General features: G+C 45.6%; 1 protein-coding gene across 25 annotated transcripts in view; it reads right to left on the bottom strand.

The window, feature by feature from the left end:
• The window catches only part of LOC130707493 (forkhead box protein N3-like), a 336,087-nt gene that overhangs the window by 143,211 nt on the left and 171,447 nt on the right, over nucleotides 1-21,429 (bottom strand). The window lies entirely within an intron of this gene.

Here is a 21,429-nt window from a genome sequence, read left to right as displayed (position 1 = left end):
GCTTAAAGCAAAAACCAAGAAAAGAACAATTATGAAGTCCCTAAATACGTCCAACCTTCCAGACTCGCAGCATTTCACACACACTGTAATTTTCTCCTTTCCCTTCCCAGCCGAGGACTCCCACAGTTCCCCAATCAAGACCCGAGATTCACACGCAAGGATTTCCAGCTCCTTCTCAATGGGTGTGTTTAGGAGAATTACGCTCTTCATAACTCTTATTATTAAATTTTTTAATTTTTAATTTTTATACAAGGGCAAAGTACACAAGCAATCCAAATGATTGCACAAAAAAACAGTGTTGTGAAGACAAGGATGGAAAGCTGTTGAAACTGACGATGTGTTGGCTGGCGGGGGTGGTAGGATGGCTAGAGGCATTCGCTTGTTGATGATGTATAGGAAGCCAAATTCGGTGTACAAAGGGCAGTCTGGAGGTGTCGATGCCCACCATGGAGGTAGCACAGAAATGATCCATCTGGTCAGGGTCACAGAGGGGACACTGCCCTTTGGCCCACCACCAAAGAGGGATGGATAAGGAATAAGAAGGGTCTTTCCAACCACCCAATTTTATAAAATTATGGCTTTTTTTTCCTGTTTTGTAAACCATAAAAAATTCTGCACTGGGAATGTTTTCAGCCATATGTTTCAATAGCACTATATATATATATATATATATATATATATATATATGTGGTATATGTTTGAAAAGTAAGGAAAACTGTTACTTTAAGAAAATGATAAAGCCATGAAATCCACTAATATATTTTCAATCAGGAGACTATGTTCAGGGATTTTCTCTAAGCTGCTTTTTTTTTTTTTTTTTTAAAGAGGAACTCCCAACCCACAGAGCAGACAATTTGCTTTTTCTTCCAACTGACAAGCAGTATCATTCTGTATTAGATACTAGAGAATTCTTCTTATTGAATGTGCTTTTATTCTGGGGGCGGGGGGGGGGCGGTTAGCCTAGCAGGAATAAAATACAAGGTATTGAAGAAAATAAAAACGGCACAAGGATGCACCAAAGTAATTGAATCCACTCGTATGACCCAAATCTCCAGCAACCCTTCTGAAGTCCTTGCTGTTCCCTGGTGATGCCATGAGAGGGGCTGTCACTTCCGTCCTCACATATGGGAGGGGAGACCCTCTCAGGAGGAGTCCAGATCCTCTCAAGAGTTCCTGCCCTTAGCACTTAGGAGGTAGTTATCTCCAGAAAGTTCTCTTTCCAGATGCTAAGCTTAACAGTGGGTCCAGCCCACCACAAACCAGAGGTGAAGAGCACTGGCATCTGTACAGGTAACTCTGTTTACTTATGTCTGGTCCCCTGGGGACAGTGAAAACTTTAGGAAAGAGAATCACCTTGAACCCAAGGAGCAGCCCGACTGCCCATGGCCGGTCCCAGACTGACCTCGGCTCTCAAGGACGGCCAGCGAGTCCTCCTCCTCGCAAAGCAGCCCGGGTTCAAGGGCACAACCGTTGCTCAGAAACAAAATGTTGTTACACTGGGCAAACTGAAGACACTCGACAAAAGTGCCTTCGGATGCTTAGTAGAACTGAGGTCATGCAAACACTGAGTCATCGGGAACAAAGTAGCCAATACATTAATAATTCTAAGGGGATGCAGCCAGGCCCTCCGTACCAAGAACCCATCTGACGTGACCACTGGGGGTTGTGCAAACTGAGTCTCGTGATTTCATGTCTCAGTCAAAGGGATTTTTCTGCTGAAGAACACGGTACTCCAAACAAGAGTCGCTCCTTCCAAGTTCAAGGTTTAGACAGATCCTAAGAAATGTCAGGCAGGTATGGCACCTAGTTAAACCAATTCAAGATGACTGACAGGCAGCAAGGACCATCCTATGGGTTCAATGCACCTAAGACCCTGCCATGGGCACAGGGGCATGTGAGTGGGTCCCGGAGACAGACGCCCGGTGCAGGAGACAGACGCCGGTGCAGGAGACAGACACCCGGTGCAGGAGACAGACGCCCGGTGCAGGAGACAGACGCCCGGTGCAGGAGACAGCCCAGGATGGGGCGGGGAACACTGGAGGGCTTGGGGGAGGACTGAGCCAGGCCCACAATCACCTCAAAGGAGGCAGAGATGAGCCTGCAAAGCCTCTGCTCTAACAAGGTACCTTCTGAAGAGGATGAGATGAGTGACATGAGTTGAAAACAGGCTGACATCTTTAAGATTTTCAAGTGTAAAGTTAAAAAGTTAAGCCCACTTCCTGCTCCATCACCCCATACCACCTTCACCTAATAGAAACACCGAGAAAAGCCTTTTAGAAAATGCTTCCATTTAGAGAAAAGAGGGAAGGTGAGAGAAAGGAGGAAAAACAAAAAAGGAGCACGTGGGCACTCATTACAATCCATTACTGATAAAGAAGAGAAAGTTCAAGTGCACGACCGACAAGCAATGGTCCCAGAAGAACGAATCCCATCAGTTTGTGTCCCAAGCTGTCCGCTGGCAGTCTGTGGAGCAAATATGCCCAGAACCCTGTAAATTCCCCCCACTTGGTCGTCAAGACCCGTGGTCTCCTCATTCACCATCAAAACCCGAAGAGGAAAACAAACGATTTATCTCCTAACTTGGCTTCTTTTTCTTTAATGTGAATGAGGTCAGGTTTCGAATAGGTAGTGTTAGGAGTGGGAGAAGCTCTAAGCTCTGGAGATGTGGGTTCCGGATCCGAATCCATCACCAGCCCCCGCTGTGGGTCTGCAAGCACCTCTCCAACCTCAGTTCCCTCCTCTGTGAAAGGAGACAGTCCCGCTGTATGATTCCTAATTACATTTGGCTAGGTTTCACTCTTAACGTCATTAGTGTAAGCAGAAACTCATTGCTACTTCTTTTTGCCGCTGTGTTAGTTTCCCATGGCTGCTGTAAAAAGGTGCCACAAACTGGGTACCTTAAAAATAAGAGAAATTTATTCTCTTGTAGTTCTGGCTTGAAGTCCAAAATCCAGGCATCAGCAAGGTTGGTTCTTTCTGGAAGTTCTGAAAGAAAATGTGCTCCATGCCTCTCTCCTAACTCCTGGTGTTGCCGGCAATCCTTGAGTTTCTTGACTTGTAGACACACATCACTCCAACCTCTGCCTCTGTCTTCACACGGCGTCCTTCCCTGTGTGTGTATCTCTCCTCTTCTTATACGGACACCAGTTATACGGGATTAAGGCCCACCCTAATCCTGTCTGTCCTCGTCTTAACTTGATTCCATCTGCAAAGACCCTATTTCCAAATAAGGTCACACTCACAGGTACCGAGGGTTAGGGATTCAACACGTCTTTTGGGGGGACACAATTCAACGCACAATGCTTGCTTAGACAGGCAAATGAAGGGCACCATGAGAAATCCAAAAATGACACCGTGTGAATAAGCTGCCATTTCTGAATAGATCTGAAAACCTTCATGGCCGTCTCCGAATGGCCCTCGATCAGCCACGGCCAGGTGACAGCCATAAGCAGGGCTCCTCACCAGACCCCATACCTCAGCACCGGGGCAAACAGATGGCTCAGACTGTGTACACCAAACACTCTGCACGGGGCAAAAAAAAAAAAGACCAACTGGGAGTACATTTCAGAAAACTCAACCACTGCTAAGAAAATAACCATCTGGCCATAAATTACGCCTGCACAGACAGCAGGCTTGTCCAGAGGGAGGCAGGACAGACGCAATGATGGTGATAGAGGGGCAAAAGTGAAGCGAGAGCCCAGAGGTGTGGCTTGTCCAGAGCAGGAAGTTGGGGAGGAAAGATGGGGATGAACGCAAGTGCCCATCACTGCCCCTGACATCGCTGGGAGTTTATGAAATGCTTTTTGATAAAGGAGACATAATCATCAAGAGAAATGCACAGAAAGAAAGAAACCAACAGCCCACATACACCCGCTTGGACTAAGAGATCTGATCGGGCACACAGGTGTGCCAAGGGTGCCCACACAGCCACGCACACACCTAGAACCCCGTTTCCGCAGGAATAGAATACTGGGAGCTGCTGTTCTCTATTCTGGGCTCCCAGGAGCACTGGGGGAAGGTTTAGAAGCGCTGGGTCCTAACAGCCGACTGTGAGATACTGGCGGGAATGAGAGACCCAGGGGGCAACTCAAGCACAGCTAGTGAGTCCCCATCTACGCGGCTTCATACAGTTTTTTGGGTTTTTTTCTTTTCCTTTTTGGCCGCACCACGCAGCATGTGGGATCTTAGTTCCCCGACCACGGATGGAACCTGTGCCCCCTGCCGTGGAAGTACGGAGTCTTAACCACTGGACCGCCAGGGACGTCCCGATACAGTTTTGAGTTTGGCACGAGAAAGGGCTTGCAGATGACACACACCCCAGTCCCGCTGTTCCCACGTGGGAAGGGTCTTCCACAGAACTAGCACCGTGAGGGCAGGGCTTCTTCCCAACGCTTCCTCAAGCCCTTTGGAAATCACACACTTAAGTACAGCACTGCTGTGAAAGCTGCCACATCCGGCTCCTGTGCTCTGGGCAGAAGTGTTCTTTCTAGGCACACCGAGTGGACACTGGTGATCTGACACAGATCAGAACCTGTGACTGGGGGTCATGCTGTATGTCTAACAAAAGCATGGAGTAGGGAGGAGAAACTGTCCCCCAGGGCAAGTGGTTTGGGAACCATGGATCTAGGCCAACTCGGCTTACAGATGAATTACAACACACTGAATGAACACAGTGGGACCACAAGAGAAGGATCATTGAATCGAATGGAGAAATCTCAGGTTCAGAGAGATGCAGGCACTTGCCTAGGTCACAGAGCTGGTCAGTGACCCCGTTAGCTCTAGAACCCAGAGACCCTAAACATCTACCTCAGTGCTCTGTGCGCCATCCAAGCTTTCTATTAACCCTCTCTGTGCCACAGATACCCTGTTCATCAACACGTATAAAAGCCAAGCTGCAGTCACCCCTCCTTGCTCTTCCACAGCACCTTGTATGGAGGTCACACACCAAGTTGGGCATGAATTTCTTTATACGCTCATCTCCCCCACAAGACTGGAATCATCCTTGTTTTCCTGATGCCTAGCGCAAAGCCTGTTTGTAAGCACGAAATGCACACTTGCTGAATGAATGAATGAGTTATCAGAAAGTTTCAGGCACCAGACAGGAGTGGTAACGTATTAATATTATTTCAGAGAAACAACTCCCTCAATATAAACTGGTCTCTAAGGAAGAAGGAAAAACTTTTCAAATACGTTAAAGAACCAGAGATAATGATTGTAGAGTTAATCAAGACAGACACTTAAGTAAAAAAATCCTCCAACTAGCCTCTGATTCCATTTGTCACTGCTTCTGGGCATTCTGCATTCTCTACGCATAATATATGTTATCAACAAACAGGTCTTATGCTCACCAGGCAAGATCTGGGTGGATTTCATCGATGGCTATAATACTAATGAGCAGGTAACTCAAAATAGTGCCTGTAAGACTTATTATAAGACTAAAATTCAAGGACATTCTGAGTAATTTATGAAACAAAAATGTGATAGGCTTGAGCATATTTTCAAAGGTCACAAACAGAAATGATTTTTTTTATAAAAAAAATTTACTACATTCAGTAACTCAAAATAAGGCACATGAAGGGAAATAAATCCCATGTAAATGGCACAAGTTCGTGTCCATTTCCAATTAATCAGAGTCTTGAGGAAGGAGTGAAGCAAGGAGATGGTGCAGAGGAAAAAGCAGCAGACCTGGGCTCTGCGCCCAGATACATGAGTTTCTAGCAAGTCACTTGCACTGTTTGGACCTCAGGTTCTTCTACAAACGCCCATCATCTTCTAGAATCCCAGTAAAGAGATCTCTATCAAAGAATTTAGGGAACAGCAAGAGCGAAGAAAATCTGCTGTGCTTTAACAAAAGGGACAGACTCTTGGGTGCCATCCACAATTCAGCAATTTCCCAGGGCAAGGGGTCAATTCTCCCGTATCGCCTGCACCACCTCTTTAGCTACCAACTGTAAAACACTCCTTGGTCAGCACATTCGGTGCTAAGAGTCTTTCCCTTTTGTTAATTCTTGACAAAAGGGTGGCGGCTCTTGGCCACTGAAGGTAGACAGAGGCCGTTATCTGGGCAAGCCCACCGTCTTACAGTGGACTGAAAAAAAAAATTGGAAGCAGTGTTCTTCCTAATTAAAGAAAGCTACTCATACAGGGTATACAAACCTTATTAACAGTAAATATTCGAGTGTTCAAAAAACCTAAACCTCAGGTTATCTTAAAACACTTGAATTGGTGGCTTACGGCTTGTCCATTCTCTTATAAGGTATTTCAAGAATACCTACCATGAACTATGGAACACAGTATGGAGGCTCCTTAAAAAGCTAAAAATAGAGCTACCAGCAATCCCACTTCTGGGCATATATCCAGAAAAGATGAAAACTCTAATTTGAAAAGACACATGCACCCCAATGTCCATAGCAGCACTATTTATAATAGCCAAGACATGGAAGCAACCTAAGTGTCCGTTAACAGATGAATGGATAAAAAAGACGTGCTATATAACATATATTATATGTGCATATATATATAATATATATAAAAGCCATGAAAAAGAGTGAAATATTGCCATTTGCAGCAGCATGGATGGACCTAGAGAAGAACCATACTAAGTGAAGTAAGCCAGACAGGGAAAGACAGATATTTTGAGATCACTTATATGTGGAATCTAAAAAGAATACAAATGAATTTATTTACAAAACAGAAACGGACTCACAGACATAGAAAACAAACTTATGGTTACCAAAGGGGAAAGGACGGTGGGGAGGGATAAATCAGGAGTTTGGGATTAGCAAATACACACTATTACATATAAAATAGATAAACAACAAGGTCCTACTGTATAGCACAGGGAACTATATTCAATATCTTGTAATAACCTATAATGGAAAATAATCTGAAATATATATATAATCAACTATATTTCAATTTAAAAAAAAAGAGGAACTAGACAAAATATTTTGAAATGAAAAAAAAAAAAAAAGATTACCCACCATATACCAGGCACCCCCTGATTCCAGGGTGTGCAAAAGTAGATTCCACATGGTCCCTGCCCTCGGCCTCAGTGCGGGGAGAGGAGTGAAGCGAGAACACCACAGGGACAGATACTAAGGGGATAATTACACTGCAAAATAAGTGCTGAAAAATAATGGGCAAAGTGGGCAACAAAAACTAAAATGGGCAGGGATGGCTTGGAGAAGGTTTTGAGGGGTGCAGGTCAGCTGGGTCTTCCAAGGGGAGAATGCAGCGTCCAGAAGAGAAAAGAGGAGCAACAATCCAGGCAGAGGGAACAGCGTACGCAAGTCAAAGTCTCAAAGTCGGCATTAGAGCACGTGGCCTTTTGCAGGAACAGAGCCCAGAGATGCAGCAGAAGGAGTGGAATATCAGACTAATGACAGGAGAAGAGGATGAAATGGGAAGACGGCTTCCTTTAAATGATGAGGGGAAAAAAAGAGGAAGGAGCAGAGATTAAAAAGAGATTGAAGAGATTTGAAGAGATACAGGTATCTCCTGCTTTGCGAAAGTTTGCTTCATGCTACTTCCCTTTTACAAAAGACCTATTTTAGTACTTGTTTCACTAACAGAAAGAAATCCGAAGCTCTTCGCTTTTAGGAGAAAAGGCAAAAAGCGACAATAGCGTTCAGTTTTTTGCAGCAAATACCCCAGCAGCAAGGGGGGGGCCCCCACCAAGCTCCTTCCCCAAGAACCACACTGAGTATCTCAGCATCAAACCGCCACAGCTCTGAACCGTGTCTGTGAGTGTCTGTGCTTTACCCTGATTTATTCTGTGCATCCGTTAGCAAGACGTGTCCTACGAGAGGTTTCATAGGAATGCTCTATTTTCAGACAGTGGGGGGAAACCCTGTACGTCAACCAAATGTCACATGTGGACCTTCTTTGGATTCTAATTTGAAAAAAACACTGCTATTTTTTTTTTTTAAACAGGCAATCAGATAGATTCTAAAACGGACTGGATTTTAGACATAGTAAAGAATCATGGTTAATTAGGTTTAGGAGTGATAACGGTTTCGTGGTGCGGGGGTGTGTTTGTGTGTGTTTGAGAGTTCTTATGTATTAGAGATACATTCTGAAATATCTGTAGATACAACGATACACTGCCTGGGATTTGCTTTAAATAATGGTGGGGGGGGTGGCGTGAGAAGGGTCAGGGGGAGGTCGGATGAAACAAGATTGGTCACATGTTAATGACACATATGGTGTGTGGACTCCCATGACGGTTACATGGTACACTGAAGTCCATTATACTGCAGTATTAACATCTTCCACAATACAAAGTATAAGGAAGGCAGACTTTATAAGCCCAGCTGAAGAGTCTGATCTTGGTCCTCTAAGCGCTGCTTCTGAAAATTTCAGTGTAAAAAAGAATCATTGGGAGAGTGTGCTTTAATGCAGATGCCCAGATACCACCAGAAGTTCTCAGGAAGTCTGGGCTAAGGCTCAGAAATCTGCATTTCTAATAAACACTCTAGATCATTCTAGGTTGGTGGTCAGAGCCACACTCTGAGATCAACCACTCCAGGTAACAGGAGCCACTATAGGGCTGTGAATTAAATAAGCCCTCTGGCAGCCCTCTTTAGACGGACTTGAGGGGACACAGTAAAGTGAAGGGGAGGTGGAGAAGGGATTAGGAGGCTCCTGCACCACCCAGCAAACAATGAAGATCAGCAGCAGTAGGGTTAGAGAGGAAGGGATGGCCAGAGAGACATGAAGGAGGAAGAATCAAGGGACATTTGTAACTGACTGGGTATGGAGGTGAAAAAGAGGGAAGCATCAGGGATGACCCCGAAGTGTCCCCAAGGACCCCGTCTTATACCTCTGTGTCCCCCACAGCATCTAGCGCAATGCCCTCCACATTCCAAGAACTCAAGGTAGTTGAACGAACAAAGGAATGAAAGAAATCACCTATTTGACCCTGTTTCCCATAGAACTAAAGGGTTAATACTACTGTGTTTACCTACAATGCCAAAGGGGAAAAGATGTTACCGCCTGAAACCAGAAGAGGGAAAGATCCACCCGGACACCAAAAAATGATTAAATCCACAGGGCAGTGCCGAGTGAGTGGGTGCGTCGCTCATTTCATTCCTCTATACACTCTAGGAATTCCAGAATGGTCAGGTCATTCATAGGAAGTGGTGGCACCAACAAACAAAAGCAATGATCAGTGAAAACAATGCATTAAATAAAAATAAGAGCAAAACACTTAAAATGAAAACTAAGCTGCAGAGTGTTTATTGTTTATAAATCTGGCCCAAGTTAATTACATCTATTGAAAATTAGTCAGAGCTGGCCATGGTCTTTTTCTCCATAAATTTCTGGGCAGCAGGAAGTTCTGCAGCAGAGGACAGGGCTGCTGCCAAAACCTTGAAGACATAAGCAAGAATCACTTGCCTCCAGCTTTGCATCTTTGTATATGCCCTGGGTTTGCTCAGAAATGTCTAAGGGCTCCCCCCTGCCTTAGGAGCAAAGTCTAGACTCCTTGGCGTGGCACTCAAGACCCCCAAAGTCCAGCTCAACTGACCTTTCCAAATCTATGTCCCTCTCTATCCCACAGGAGCCCTCTGCTTCAAGCAAAAGCAAAAGTCCCAGATCTTGGTTCAACATCTGGCTGGGTCACTTCACTGGCAAGCCAATGAATTTCTTTGAGCCTCAGTTTCCCCACTTATAAATAGAACATAGTATCTACTTTTACAGTTGTTGGAAAGCTACAAGATCATGGATACAAATGCCTCACACAATTACAAACAGCCCCCAACAAGACCTGTGAAAATGTCAGTTCCCGTTTTCAGTTCCAGTCTTCCCCAAATGCATTCCCACCCCCGTGTCCAACCTAACCCTAATGACCCCAGTGACCTCCTATCTCCCTGTCACCAGCCCCAGTCCTGGCCACCCAGCTAATGAAATTCCATCTCCTCTCTGGGATTTCTCCCATGGCTCTGCTAACCCTCAGGGATCATTTTCTCCTTTGGATTCCCAAACCATGTAATTCTGGCCATTGGACAATCAATCCCTTGGCAATTAGCAAATGATACTTTCCTGGTCTCTTTTTATCTTTGCTCAGTCTACTCCACCAGAGTTTCATAATCTCTTTGTATCTCCAGTCCCTGGCATGAAATAATTACATTTTTCCCCCATTTTGAACATCTCAATGTGATGACAGGGGCTGGTACACAATGGTTATTATTATTAGCAAGAACCATTACCCAATCTCTTGTTCTTGAAAAGCAGGACAACTTGTGTTGGATAGATGACATTTACTCCTGTCTGGAACAGGGGGCTACAGTTCATCATTTTTGGTAATCAATCAACCCTGTGATTACAGGCAATTTGAGGGCAGCTGGCAGGAAAAAGTAGTCACCAAAGAAAAACTTTGCTAGTTTGAGAACCACCAGCCCCAAATCTACGGAAATGAAATGCAAGAAAGATGAAGTCATCACAGAGACCGTTAATGAAGGGAGGCTCAAGACACTCCCCGAATTCTCTGGTGTGAAAATCTCTGTTATCTGTTGGAGAGATGCTGAGGGGACACAAAGGGAAGCAGAAATCACAAAATACTTCAGTGTTATTTATTATTTTTCTTTGCATTATTAAAATGTTTCCAAAGGCCAAAGGCTTTCCAGAAAAGTTTTTGTTGCAGGCATGTTTCAAGCCCAAGCCCAAGCCCAGTCCCCACCCCAGATGAAGCGATGGTCCCAGCAGCTGCCTTGATCCAGGGGACCCTGCCCCTGTTGTGACCAGGGCTGAACACCTGATTCAGGGAGGACAAGTCTGTGACTCTGAAACGCTGACAAGGACACTGCACAGAGATGACGGGCACTGGGGCCATCACATCCCAAGGGTTGGCGTCAACACGCCACCTCATCAAGCCAGTGGTGTGAGGAAGCGGAAATCAAGAGCCACACGGGGGAAGCCAGGCTACTACGAGGAGACTGGAACGGATCCCCAGAGAAAGGCAGGGATGAGCAGCCGTGTGGCCACAGAGGGACAGAGGGAGCAGTTCCAATCGCCATGGACCCCAGACGTGCTTTACCACTTGTCACCACTGGTCCATGGGACTATTATGTCCTTGGGAGGACTACTCTTCTACTTAAGGCAACTTGAGTGACTTTGTTTTCCTTGCAACCAAATGCACCCTGACGAGGACATTCTCCTTAAATGAAACTAAATAAATTCCACCAGGAGATCCCTCTTAGAATCTATTTCAACTGACAGCAACTACTTTTGTCTGATTTATTACCTGGGTAAGCCCTTCCTTCTGGAAGCGGGAGGGGCAGCGATCTCTTTTAAAGCAGGACTGATTTTACACTAGCAGGGCCAGCGTGTGCAGCCCTACAATACAGCACCCTACACGATACATCGAAACTAGTTTGGTCAACTTATCCATTCCCGGAAAGCAGGGGAGCCACCACATCAGCAACTCCGTTGCTAAGGCAACTGCTTACTTACCATAGCAAATGCAAACTCGTTGCTATGGAGACACGTATACAAGAAAAATTCCTCTCTCCAGCCAGAGACCAGATGGCAGGGAACTCGCCAAAGCCATGGGTTAGGGGGCTCTACTAAATGGGATGTTTAGTGGAGTGCATTTTTCTCGTCATATCAGAGATGCCACCGGCCCTGAACACATTTAGAAGTTACACCCTCGTTACAAGGAGCAAAAATTGTTCTCTTCTGCCTACAAAACTACAAGCAGTAACTACCATAACTACAAATAAGTTATTTTTGAAATAATTCGGAGTTTCTCCCTCTAAATATAAACCTCTTTTGTTTTTATTCGCCATGCTGAATATACCCCCAAACGAATTTTCTAGTCAAACACTAATGGAAATATAATTTCCTACAGAACTAAAATAGAGGTTTGGTTTCAGCTCCTCTCTGATGGAGAGGTAATCCAGAAATCCTCTTTAGCTTCCACCAGATAAGCGCTAATGCGTCCCAGATTTATACCTCTACTCCGACTTTTCTAGTGAGCTTGAAACTCACGTATCAAACTTCCAACTTGATAGCCCCACCTAGATGTTCAAAAGTCACCTCAAATTTAACATGGTCAAAATAGTATTTTTTGCTCTAACCCCCATCTCACTTCCCAACCCACGTTTGCACATACACCTTCATCTGCAAATCCCAATCCTGGTCTAAGCCAGCATCATTTCTATCATCTCTAACCTGTACCACAGGAACAAGCCCCAAACAGATGTTCCCCCTCCAGTCCCTTTAAACACCTCATTCTCCCCTCACTGACATACTTCCTACAGGCCTTCTTTCTATTCCTTGTCCATTTCAAGCCACTGCCACCTCAGGGCCTTTGCACATGCTGTTCTCGCTGTCCCAAGTTTTTGCTTGGCTGCACCCCTCTTGCCATTCAAGGCATGGCCCAGTCAGCTCCTCCAGGAAGCCTGCCTCTCTCCTCCCCACCCCTCCCTGGCACATTATCCCGTTTTACTGTCTTCATTGCATGTATCATCATCTGATACAGCACCTATGTGTCCATGTATGGATCTACTGTTTAACACGTGCCTCCCTGTCACCCTCCCTGCCCCCACCCCATGGATGGTCCAGGAGAAATGTGAGGGACCATCACAGGTCACCACTGTATCCCCAGCACCCAGAACAGTGCCTGGCCCTCCACAAACACATGTGGCACAGATGAACCACTGCTGAAAATACTTCTACAATGAAGTAGAAGTACTTCTACTAAGAAGTAGAAGTACTTCTACAATGAAGTAGAAGTACTTCTACTAAGAAGAAGAAGTACTTCTACTTGTTTTTGTAAGTGAGGCGTCTAATTTTTACTTTGCAAAGTAAGGCTTCCGTAGGGTCTCAGAACTGTGGCTGCGAATGCGGGTTCTCACTTTACATGACTGCATCTAGGGAAGATTCTAGAAGGAACTCAGCATTCCGTGAAGTATTCCGGGAGTACTTAGCGTGACTCTGCACTCCAGCTCTGTGCCACACTGCCTGTCCTCTGGTGCCAGGAGACTGGATTTTTTTCTCCTTCCACGACAGCCATGATTGGAGTCTGTGCTCACATGACTTGGCCTTTTCTTCTAAAAACAAAGTACGTATGCACAAGTGTTCTGCTAGCTGACTGTTTTCTATCTAATGACATCAGTTAAATCATTTATGGGTCCTGTCCCTCAAGGATGACAGTCACCGCTTTCTATGAGGCTCTTCACAGAGTTCCAATAAGTGGAAGGCAACACTGACCTTGACCCCAATGGGCCCAGAGGGGACCCCCTACAAACCCTGTGGGGACAAAAGGAAGAGAAGGAAGGGTAATTGGAGACCCTGTTCCCCTGAGAGGCAGCAGAGTCACTCTGCCAGTATTTACTGGTCTCCTGCTGAGTTCACAAGCCAAGGTACTCAAACAGCACGCATGCACACACACACACACGTAAATCAAAGACTTCATTCTCTTCTTGGAACTGTCAGTAACCTCGCACAGCAAACCATCAAGTTATTATTAAAAGAACTACTTTACGTTCCTCCCTATCTTCAACCATATATTTCCCTTGCTTTTCTTCTTATCACACCTGCCACAGACTACATCTTCACCTCTATCAAGCTATTGCTTTTGAAGATATTAAATGCAATTTAACCAGAATATCTGGAAGCAAAACGCTGATTAACTGGAATATTTGAAAAACGGGTCATCATCTCTGCTTTAAGTTACAAGAGCAATTTAAATTTCCCCCTTTAGCATCCTAGCTCCCCACCAATTCTTCATACTCATTTACATAACCTCCCCGACCACCCATTTCTCTCTCTCCTTTTCTCTGATACTGTTCCAACACATCCCTTGGGTCCAGCAACATGCATCTCCTAGACCGCCTAGATCTCTGTGACAGAAAATCTCATGCTTGCTTAGTAAGAGAACCAGCATTTTATTTGGGACTGCAATGGGCTCAGCTAAAAGACTACACTCCCCAGCCTTCTTTGCTGCCAAGAGGGGTCATGTGGCCAGGTGCTAGCCAATAAGATGAAAGCAGAGTGGGGGGGGAGGGGGGAGAGGGGGTGTTTCTGGAAAAGCTCCTTAAAATTGGTAACTCAATGGAACCCCCTTTTGTCCTTCCCTGCATACCCCTTTCTGCTTCCTAAAATGAGAACAAGGTAGCAGATGCCATCTTGGACCATAAGACGACTTTGAGAATGGAAACCAGCAGTGTACTAAGAACAGTAGAGCAGAAAGATAAACGGAATGTTGATCTCTGTCCAATTCCTCAAGACTTACTTTATGTGACAAAGCAATGCACTTCTAGCTTAATTCACTGTTATTTGGAGTTTCTATTTATAATAGAAACAGTCAAACCTCATCCTAACTACTCCATTCTTGGAGGTCTCATGTTCATTCATGCTTTGCTAACAATTTATCAAGTGCGCTCCCGCCCCGCCCCCCGTAAGGAATATTCAAAACTTGTCCATTACTGTCTTTTATCTCAGCTCCAAGTGCCCCTCGTTGGGGAGGGGAAGCCTCCTTGAGTGACCTCAATGACACTAATCACTTACTGATCTGGCACACTTCTCATATCTGTGACGGTTTACTCTTCTTTATTTATATTTTTATAGTGTCTCCTATTTCACTGGAATGTAAACTCCTAAAAGGCAAGAACCAAATCTCGTTTTTAATTTTAACCTTTGATATCACCAAATAATTCTATTCAATAAAGTAACTAATAAGCAGAAGGTGTTCGAAGCCCCTGAAATCACAGGCAATAAGATACTGATGTCCTACTAACAGGGAGGCATGCCACAGGAGCGGCGGGATGGAATTCCTACTGTCTGAAAACTTTAAGCCAGTGTTGAAGCAAATGCAGCCAAGACAAAATCTTACAGGGCTGGTTGGAGGTATTCATTGAGAGAAGCAGCAAAAAAGTTAAAAGCGACACGGGTGGAGAACAAGAATTAAACACTTTAAGGGGTCCACGAATCCCAAATCTGCAAACAAAAGACCAGCCTAATAAACACAGTATCATCGAAACGAACATTACGTTAGCTTTTAAATATATCATCATCTGTTTCAAGTGCAAAAATGTCCACTGGGAAGGAGACAGAATTTTCTAAAAAATCTACAATCTGCCATCATATTGCTAAAGCTTAAGAGCATTAAGATGGCCAAGGGCTCCATGAGAGGATACTGATTAATCCCAACAACCCATCACTATTTGTGAAAGAACCGAAACACATGACTTTCACATAGGAGATCGGTGTGCCAACTTCCTATATTATTTAGCACAGAGAATTATCCTGCAGCTAAAGTGATTTCAAAGGGAAATCCTAGAGCCTCTTCAGCTCAACAGGGGACGTTCTGAGAATAATTTCTTGCTGGTTGCATATCCAGCCAGTACATCGATGAAGAAGCATCTCATAGACCTGCCTAGGGACTACCAAGCCCTACCTTGCAAAGTGATACTGGACAGATACATTAATGGGGCCCTGTGATCCCAAAGAACCAAGCTTTCCAGAACACGTGTATAGACCCTCATCAAGGTCAATAGCAGGGGAGTCACTGTGGGGGCTAGAAAAGCAGGGTATCCCTGAAATGGAAGGGCCAGAAAAGCAATGATGTGAGAAACCAGAAACAGATAAGTAGAACGGGGGAGAGAGCACTGAAAGAAGGGCTTCTGCTGGTGAATTCCATTAGCTAGAAGGAATTTCTGCAGGTGGGGCTCACTGGACCACGAAGTCTTTCTAGGCCGTGGCCACATTCACATTCAATCTTGTACCCTTTTAGCACTTAGTATAGTGAAGTATAGTACGTACTGAGCACAACAGGTGCTTTAAAAAGTTTGTCGAATGAATGAACGAGCAATGAACAGCTGGCAAGAGCAAGACAACAGAAATGTCCCCCCAGCCAAAGCATCTATGCCTGGAAGAATCAAGAAAGAACAGTGTCTGGAAGGAACAAATGGGCAAGGTCGGTGGGGCAGCGTGGCCGAAGGCAGTACATAGATTTTTCTGGCCTCCTGGAGGATGCTGGTACGAAGTGCTTCCGATTCCAGGGCCTGTGACGTGGGGGTATGTTTATTTCAGGGCCCCCAGAGACGGCCTGAAAGGTTGGTAAGGTCTCAACCTTCCAAGGCTACACAGCCTATAGCATAGACAATAGAAAGCAGCCTGCCAGGCAGTGGGCGCTGGTGAGAAAGAGGCTGTGTTCCTACTGCTGCCCAGGGCAGCGCCAGCTCAGGGACAAACAGGACCGTCACTTGCCCCAGAGGCCATGGAAGAATCTTATACACTTCATCTCATTTTTGCATGTCCTCCCATCCCACGTTACCCTGATTTTTAGTAATTTACTCATCAGGACAGAACTGCACAGTTTTTCAAAGAGCATCATTTATCCCCATCCCCCCAAAAATAATAACAGTAGTAGTTAAGGGCTTTCTTCTTCCTAAAGTGACCATCACAGGTATGGTGGCTATTACACGGGAAAGGGAAATGCTCTTGATTCTGTGGTTGCACCCCCAAGAGGAAGGAATGAGAGCAACTGTGGTATGGGGGTGTTGCCATATAAGAGGTGCTACATTTTCAAAACTGCCTTTGAAAAAGAATTTCATCCACCAGGATGGAAAAGCGAACATCAAGGGGGCTGGGAATTGGAGGGAGAACTTGTATAAACAGTGTCTATGCAGGGAGAAGGGGCTTTGAACTTGGGCCAGACCTCAGTGGAGGCGATCTGGGAGGCAGAGGGCCTGGGAAGAGCCTGGAAACAGGGAGCTGGAGGGCCATGATAGGCTTCGTGCAAACGCCGACACCCTTCCAGTTGCTTGACAAGGACAGAGCTTGGCCCCATCCTGACAGCACAAAAATATTCTCTATATTTACCTTTCTCTATCCTGTACCCGCAGAGTAAATTCTGAGTTTATCTGGGTTATTTTAATTCCCCTGTAACTCATGTTCATAGGCTACTTTGAGGAAGTACATAGAGATCATCTACAGCAGCGTCTACACTGAGAAAGTGTGCTCAGGCACCAGAGTTAATTTCAGCACATGCCCTTTAGATTTGCAGGGAATTCAGGTGAATTCCTATTGTGCTACTTACTAGCTGCGTGACCTCCAGCAAGTTGCTTAACCACTCTGAGCTTAACTCATCATCTATTTTAAGAATGAAACTAGGGCCTACCTTATAGGGTTGTAGTGAGAAAGAAATGATATATTGGGAAAGCACAAAGCAAGTGTTCCATATTAAGTCCACTATTGTTATTATAAAACACCAGAGGTTCTGCACCTTTCCAGGGTCAGAGGTCCCATTAAGAACCTAAAAACTGATCAAACAAAATCTTGAGATCCTCTAGGAAAATGCATAGTCACATGACATGTTATCAATAATTTCAGGCTGTTTGCAAAGCCTCTCACATTCATAGACCCCCAAATTAAGAAGCTTCAAGTAACAATAAACTCTTGCTTCTATAGCTGAGAAAACTGAGGCCCAAGACAGCCATGTATCTCCAGCATCAAAACTAGAACCAGGTATCTTGGCCTCCAATCCAGGCCTCTTTCAACCAAGACAAGCTGCTTATATTTACAAGCTAAATCTGTACTTAAAGCACTCAGCCCTGGATATAATAAACATATTTCTGCACACTGTTTCCTTTATAAACCCTGTTATGACAACAATGTGTTTTGTTAAAGTGTCAAGAGGGGAAGTAAAGAAAAAGCACAGAAATAGCAACACACACCCCTGAGCCATTATAATCCAGTTTATAAAACAATAAAAAGTACACTTTACTTCTCATTTACAAATACTCAGAGAGGTTGGTACATGCTAAGCTTATGGTTCCAACTAAGAACTGTATTTAGGAAATAACAAAACTTAATCCCAGACTTTGGACCTCAATCTTGATTGATGTGGGCAAAGGGCATCCATAGATGAAACCGTGAGATGAGAGGCTGATGGGGACTTTGCAGAGGAGGGAGGGAACAGCCGACTCTACATGAACCCACAGCACAAGCGCAGCGTCCCCAGGAGTGGGTCAACCAGCCTTCCTGATGTGAGGAGGCACGAGACTCGTCTATAAAGTATTCCTGAGGGAAAACAAGCCGGAATGTGACCTAGCCTTTTAGCACTTACTTCCATTTCACAGAATGTATGTACAAGGGGACAGAGGAACAAGCTTAATGAAACCCCAATGAAGCAGACATATTACGTGGAGGGGTCTATCTGACAAGGAAGGGGCAGGGGTCCGCCGTGGATGGAAACAGGCTGAAGAAACAAAGCCAAATGCAACGTGTAAGCAATGTTTGGATCCTTATTCAAACAAACATTTTGTAAACCATCCAGGATATCTGAACACAGATCTGGCTTTAGGTGAGGCCAAAGACCTGTTCACTTTATCAGAGGCAACACTGGCATTGTGGTTATGGAAACTGTTCTTACGCACACTAAAATATGTTGGGATAAAATGACATGAGGGCTAGGATTTGCTTCAAAATACTTAAGCAACAGCAAAAAAAAAAAAAAAAAAGAACGAAGTAAGAGAGGCAAGCCCTTGTTAACTACTAAATCTGGTGGTGTGGGCAGTGATGGTGGTTATACAGAGTCACTGTACTACTGTATGCAGTCACTACTGTACAGTGACTGATACTCTCTACTGTATATGTTTGAAATTTTCCATGATTGGGGAAAAAAAAAAACAAAACAAACAAAAAACCCTCTATCTTTCAAAGTCCTGTTAGAGATAAAACAGGAAGAAAAAAAAAAAAAAACCTCTATTCTCACCTAACTTACCCATTCATGAGAATATGTCCTTGATGAAATCTCAGCACTGGAAAGAACCCAAAAGGGGATCTAGTTCAAGGATTCCCAAATCTGGCTGTAAATCAGAAATACGTACGAAGCTTATCAGAATTTCGGTTTTCCCCAGCCCACCTCAAACCCACTGAATCAGCGTCTCCAGGAAGGGGCCGAGAAGTGGCGGTTGTGTGTAAGTGCCGCAGGTGATTCTGGTGCCACCCAGGGTGCTCCCTTCTCCAGCACCCCAGCCAAGCAGCTGTGCGGCAGGGGCCTGCCCCAAGGCCCCAGGGACAAGGATCACACCACATTCTGCATTCTCATGCTTATGCCAAGTTTAAAACCGTGTCCCACATATATACACTACCAAATGTAAAATAGATAGCTAGTGGGAAGCAGCCGCACAGCACAGGGAGATCAGCTCGGTGCTTTGTGACCGCCTAGAGGGGTGGGATAGGGAGGGTGGGAGGGAGGGAAACGCAAGAGGGAAGAGCTATGGGGACATATGTATATGTATAACTGATTCACTTTGTTATAAAGCAGAAACTAACACACCATTGTAAAGCAATTATACTCCAATAAAGATGTTTAAAAAAAAAAAAACCGTGTCCCACACTTTTAAAAAGAAAACAAAAAGCGGAATGGCTAACTCTGGAAACACAGCTCGCAAGGCTTCCATCCTCCCCTTCCCCTGGCATCTTTCTCACCAACATTCGGGCACATTTAGTCTCTGTGTTGCAGCAGAAACCTCAGCACGGGAGCTACAGCCAAGTAAAATCCTCTGGGAAAACATGAGCTTACCTGAGAGCCCGAGGAGCTTCCCCTGGGCAGAGTGTGAGGGAAATGCCTTTCCCTTACTCAGCTGGCCACCGGAGAAAACCACAAATGAATGGGTCGAGACCAGTGCCTGAGGGTACCCGGGAGTCGGCCCCTCTCAGGGCAGCCAGCAGCTGGCCCCAGGGTTATCCGAGGAAAGAGGAGTAAAGTGGGGAGTTCACACACCTTGCTTTGTTCTCACAGCATCACAAACCCTGGGAACAAACTCCCAGCCGCAAAAGTGACTGGCATCTGATCTGAAGCATGTTAATACAGGTCGGTGCACCCAGGAAGCCAGAGCTCAACATTTCACAAGATGAACAAACTCAAGCCCTTAAAACCATTCCCCTTCTACAGGTGCTATCTGCGGAATGACAACCATCGCCCCAGGAAAACACGACTCCCAGGGCGGGGCAGGGGGGTGCAAGGGGGAGATGGCGCTCCTGCCGGGGTGCCATCCAACGCCCGCTTCTCACTCCCCAGGCTGATGAATAATACTCCCGGGTCTCTCTGCATACTTTGGAGCTGGTCTTGTTTAACATTTCAGAGTGTGCATTTGCTAAATTACTATTATGTGCCCCGGCGTGATGACAAACACGCCGACCCAGGCATGTGGTAACTTGCAGAATCATTTCACACCAACTTAAAGCCCTGATCATTGCTTCATCAGGGATGTGCTGCTCTGGCGGACCTGAGAGCCCTTTCTTCTCTACCTTCTAACCCTGGAATTGCTTCCCCAGATTTTCCCTTTCTTAAGGACCCACCTATATGGAAGTTTTTAAGACCACAGACTTGGTTCTTTACAGGGGAGCGGCGAATTTTCTCTAAGTTCAAGGAATGATCTTAAAACACTCAGCAGAGCCAAGTCCGGAAGTCAGTCTTCGGATGCCCATTCTGGGATGCGGAGGGGAGGAGGACAAGTGATGGACACCTGGGGACAACGGCAGTGCCCCCCGATTGTTACAGTTACATAAAAATAAGTACGTAACTGGGAAGGCAGGGCCCAGAGCACTCAGGAGTGTTCACACTTGCACGCTGGATCCAGGCGCCACCTGCACCCACGATCAGCGGCAAAGCTCCTCAGTCTCCACATCTTTCCTCTTCCTGGGCAACACCCTCCTGAAACCCTGCACGCCCACGCTCCATCTTAACATAAACTCGGGGTGAACAGCAACTGCAGACAAACGTGCCCAGTGGCAGCAAGGAAAAATAGGGTTTCACCACTGCCACAGTCGTAGTCTTCCAGGCCAAGGACAAGTAGAATCTTCTCAGGCTCAAGATTCAACTGGAGGGCTTCCCTGGTGGCGCAGTGGTTGAGAATCTGCCTGCCAATGCGGGGGACACGGGTTCGAGCCCTGGTCTGGGAAGATCCCACATGCCGCGGGACCAACTAGGCCCGTGAGCCACAACTACTGAGCCTGCGCGTCTGGAGCCCGTGCTCCGCAACAAGAGAGGCCGCGACAGCGAGAGGCCCGCGCACCGCGATGAAGAGTGGCCCCCGCTCGCCGCAACTAGAGAAAGCCCTCGCACAGAAACGAAGACCCAACACAGCCAAAAATAAATAAATAAATAAATAAAAATTAAAAAAAAAAAAAAAGTTTAAAAAAAAAAGATTCAACTGGAAGCACATACCTGTTCCTGGAGAGAAAGAAATGAAAGGCCCCGACCCTGCACAGCTGCTGAGCCCACTCCAGAGTGGTCCTGAGCCCGAACCTGAACTTTAAAAAGGATGGAAAGCAGACCGCCAGCTCCACACCACAGCACCACTAACACGGAAACCAAAACCGTGAGAATAGGGCAACACGAAAACTTCGTGGAGAGTACGTTTTCTGGCAAGTTATTTTAACCGTGGCTACATTACTTTTCAGAACCCCAAG

The sequence above is a fragment of the Balaenoptera acutorostrata genome, chromosome 3 (genome assembly GCF_949987535.1).
Source record: "Balaenoptera acutorostrata chromosome 3, mBalAcu1.1, whole genome shotgun sequence".
NCBI lineage: Eukaryota > Metazoa > Chordata > Mammalia > Artiodactyla > Balaenopteridae > Balaenoptera > Balaenoptera acutorostrata.
The sequence above is the reverse complement of the archived record's forward strand: the minus strand, read 5'-3'. Positions and strand labels throughout refer to the sequence as shown.